Source organism: Anoplopoma fimbria, chromosome 22 (assembly GCF_027596085.1).
Source record: "Anoplopoma fimbria isolate UVic2021 breed Golden Eagle Sablefish chromosome 22, Afim_UVic_2022, whole genome shotgun sequence".
Taxonomy (NCBI): domain Eukaryota; kingdom Metazoa; phylum Chordata; class Actinopteri; order Perciformes; family Anoplopomatidae; genus Anoplopoma; species Anoplopoma fimbria.
Window position 1 is genome coordinate 7245230 of NC_072470.1, and position 4715 is coordinate 7249944.

Consider the following 4715-nt stretch of genomic DNA (forward strand, 5'->3'; position numbering starts at 1 on the left):
TAGACTGTTGAATACTGTTAAAGCATAATTATCCCATTAAAATGTGATGTTTAATGTCTGTGTGCTGACTTGAACTGGCCCATCCTCCCCATCCACGACCTCCGTCTTTGTTCCAATGCTGTTTGTTCTACCACCTGTCCCCAGACTGACTCTTCTCACTCTGTTCTGTCTCATGCCTTATGTTTCGAAATAAAGAAACTTTATTGGACTGTGAAGGTGAGACACAACCCTTAACCCTTCTTCTCCACCCTGAAAATATTGTCATTCGGGTACATAGAGATTTTCTTATGCAGTGGGGATAGAGTGGAAATATTGCAGCCTCTATGGAGGTGTCTTAATGCAGTTTATTCAACAAATATTCAAAGTGTATTCTTAATAAAAGCACACATTACTCCCCTGTTTCTACCTTATTTGAGACCCAAAATGTTTGACGTTACGACAAAGGAAATGCAGTGAGTAAAATGTTTCTGTTATGAGTTCTTGTCTTGTCCTCTGTATTCATACCAACCTAAGAATCTGTTTTAAATGTTTGCACAATGTAAAACATATCTATCTCAAATCCATAAAAACACACTGTACCACACATTTCAAGGTTTTAAGTCTTTAAAGCAGTACGAAGACTTGACTTGAGTTCCCTTTAAATGTTATGTGTCTGTCAAACTATGTCTTCTTTGTGCAAAGCTAGAATAAAGTATATCAGAATATTTCTGGAATATCTAAATAAATGGATATTGTTTACAATGGTTTTCAGCTGTATGTTCATTTCTAACAGTAGTATTAAAAAAATCATTACAAATCCTGTTAATGATGTCACACTTTATGATTATTTCCCATGTTGTTGCAATGAATGACCCCCCCTTAATGGAAGACGCCATAAAGCTCAGGTTCACCATGTGACCTGATGACGTATCCAAGATGGCCGACAGACACCTGAGAGGTGGCTTCCACGCTTTTCCACTGTTTTGTGAACCTGCTTAATAAAAACCAATGAAGGAACCAGAGAGACTGAGACTCAGGCCAACGTTACATGTGAGTTATCACGTCAGTCAAGGGCTTAAAGGCCATTACATTTGTGTTTGTATGTGTCTGTGTTTTATATGTTTGAACAAATGTCTCAATAAAGATATTGAAAAAAAAAACCCCACAAACAAACAAACATGAACACGTGTTTTGCTTAGTTAGTTACTTTGGCTGGTTGGGACAAATAAACAAACTAATCTAGATGTCAAATTAACATTAAAATGAAACATTATTTTTTAGAAGGAACATTGCCTTTTGTATTGGTTTGGTTATGTTTTTTTAAACTGTTATTGTCAGATGTAATGTTAACCTTAATCACATCTGTGAACGAGCAGAGTGGTGCAGTGTGTTACAGAAGATGAATGTCTGCAGCTGAAACATACATATACAGGTGATGCAGACAGGATGCTTCATTAAAACTGAAATGTCACCAAACACAGACATATTTAGTCTACAGGATCCTGTTCTCCTTGGAGTGAGGATGCAGTATTCTCAGTGTGATGATAAGTTTGATAGCTTTTCTAAACCAGGGGTAGAACAGAGCATAAATCAGAGGGTTGAAACAGGAGTTCAACAGCATGATCCAAGACAACGGGGCGTAATAGGACAAGCTAGTGGAGGTGTCATCGCCTGCTAGAGAGGGATAGTAATACGGGCAGAAGCACATTAGAAACACAGCTATCACAATCCCAAGAGTCCTGGCTGACTTCGTCTCTGATCTTTTTGCGGTTGGAGCTAACCTAACAGTCGCAGCAGCAGTCTGCCGATGAATAACACGCAGCTGGGAAATGGCAACAACAAACACCCTCATGTAGAGAACAACCATGACAGTACAGGGCCCAACAAATGAGAAGAAGAGATCTAGGGTGCCTGCGATGTGGCTGATGACCACCACACACTCCCCACGGCAGGAGCTGAACCTGTCCGGCTGCCCTAAGTGTCCCATCAGAATACAGCCGTTGTAGAGAAGAGAACAGGCCCAACATGAACAGATTGATGTTTTAACTCTGCTCAGGGTGATCTTAGAGGCGTAGAGCATTGGGTCACAGATGGCCACATAACGGTCTATGGATATGAGCACCATGTTGCCCACGGAGGCAGAGAGCAGACAGTAAGAAACATAAGGAGTCAGAGCACACATCAGCTCTCCCAGCAGCCAGCACGTCTCCATGTAGCGCAGGCCCCACCACCAGGTTCGACAGGCATCACCAGCAGCCCCACCAAGACACTTAACCCCAAATTGCTCCCGAAGGCTTGCCATCGGTGTGGACCAGGTAGCCCTGTCATCAGTGTGTGAATGGGTGAATGATATGTAATATACGGACACGGCCAGAGACAGGAGCAGGGAGTTGGTCCGGGTGTGGAGCTGCCGGAAGTGTGAGATGGAGATGATGACGAGCAGGTTGAGGGTCACGGTGAGCAGAGAGACGGAGGCCAGCAGGGTGTAGAGCAGAGCAGTCTCAGAGCGGGGTTTAGGCAGCCGCCTGCAGGAGGAGTTGAGGTTGGGGAAGCAGAGCAGAGGACCCTCGGTGATGTCCATCAGGGAGGAGGGAAGCAGGGATGTGGAAATGGATAAAGTCTCTACCAGACGTACATTTATCCTCCTAATCTCCCTCCCACTTTTCCAGTCAAAGAAATGATGCAACTTCTGTCCCTCATCGTAAACTTTAACGTCATTAATCCCCTCTCTACTTTATCTTTTCACACTTATCTTTAGTTTTTTCCCCTCACACATTGTGTGTCCATCTACCACTTTCAGATGAGACAAACTTTATAAAGTTTTACCAGCGACTTTTGGCTTTTGGCTGAACATCCTGACCAAAGTAAGTTACTAAGAATTCAACAGAACCCTTTATTACAAGCTACTTGGTCCTAGTTGTCAATTAAAGGTCCCATATTGAATAAAAAGTGAGATATTATGTATTTTTTAAATGTATTATAAAATAGCACTAATTGCTATCTAAAAACTGTGAAAGTCTTGAAACGCTTCACAAATTGTTCCCTTAAACAAGCTTTTAGGTTTATGCCCACCTGACACAATTTCCTGAAAATCTGTGTTTCAAGAGTGCAAAGACTTCCACATGTACTTAATCCACACGTGATAATCCTTAGTAAATATTCTTGTTGAACTCATATGCATTGCTTTTTTAAATATGTTGAATAACTTCTTTTTAACATCTAGACCCCCTCACATGATGTCCAGATGAGAGGCCACAGAAGGAACCAAACTCGGCTTCATCGTCCATCATGATGTCACAGAGGGCCGAGCTCTACATCTCTTTGAAGGCACAGGACCATCAAACCACCATGTTCTACCACATCTGGGATCAAAAGGTCATGTCAAACACAGAACTCAAAACTTTTTGAGACATGAACAGTGACTTGTTTACTTGTTTACCTGTTTTCACATCTACCATTTGTTTTTTTAACACCTCAGATTGTCCTCGGTGGTTTAGAGGTGTCTCTTTAAAGAGTCATCTTAAAGGAGGTGAGCTCTAATGAGGAGCCTCTCAGACATTAATCGCTGCTTGTTTTGCTGGATGGTGAGAAGCTATAATTGGATCTCAGAGGTATTACTCCCTGTGTCGATGTACATAGTGGCCTTAGACTTTACATCATACATTAGCCCTACGGTAATTAGGTAATCAAGGTGACCAATACTGTGAAATGGAAGAGAAACATCTTGACACACTTTTGATTTACCATTAAAAATAATGCCACATACAATTCGTTGAATTTTGACCCTGTTTTATAGATTAGAGTTGTTTGATTAATTCCTTGAAATTGTATTATAAAGAGACATTTGTTGTACAAATACAAATACAAAATATAGTATGTCGATAAAGTCATAGTATAGTATGTTGAAAAAAGTCTAAATAAAGTCATAGTATAGTATGTTGAAGAAAAGTCATACCATAGCATGTCAAAAAGTTGAAAAAAAGTCATAGTATAGTATGTCAAAAAGTTGAAAAAAAGTCATAGTATAGTATGTCAAAAAAGTTGAAAAAAAGTCAAAGTATGGTATGTCAATAAAGTCATAGTATAGTATGTTGAAAAAAGTCTAAATAAAGTCATAGTATAGTATGTTGAAAAAAAGTCATACCATAGCATGTCAAAAAGTTGAAAAAAGTTGTAAAAAGTCATAGTATAGTATGTCAAAAAAATTTGAAAAAATAATTTTTAGTATAGTATGTCGAAAAAAAGTGAAAAAAAAGTCATAATATAGTATGTCGATAAAGTCAAAAAAAAGTATAGTATAGTATGTCAAAAAAGTCTCAAAAAAGTCATAGTATAGTATGTTGAAAAAATAGTCATAGTATAGTATGTCGGAAAAGTTGAAAAAAAGTCAAAAAAAAAAAAATGAAAATCATAGTATAGTATGTCATAGTATAGTATGTCGAAAAAAAGTCATAGTATGTCGATAAAGTCATAGTATGTCAAAAAAGTCTCAATAAAGTCATAGTATAGTATGTTGAAAAAAAGTTAAAAAAAAAGTCATAGTATAGTATGTCAAAAAAAAGTTGAAAAAAAGTCAAAATATAGTATGTCGATAAAGTCATAGTATAGTATGTTGAAAAAAAGTCTAAATAAAGTCATAGTATAGTATGTTGAAAAAAAAAAAGTCATAGTATAGTATGTCAAAAAGTTGAAAAAAAGTCATAGTATAGTATGTCGATAAAATATAGTCATAAAGT

The 4715-nt window shown here is 38.0% G+C and overlaps 1 pseudogene; it reads right to left on the reverse strand.

Moving 5' to 3' along the window:
- Window positions 1-1471: 1471 nt before the first annotated feature.
- On the reverse strand, window positions 1472-2560 carry LOC129111747 (trace amine-associated receptor 13c-like; annotated as a pseudogene).
- Window positions 2561-4715: the final 2155 nt, after the last annotated feature.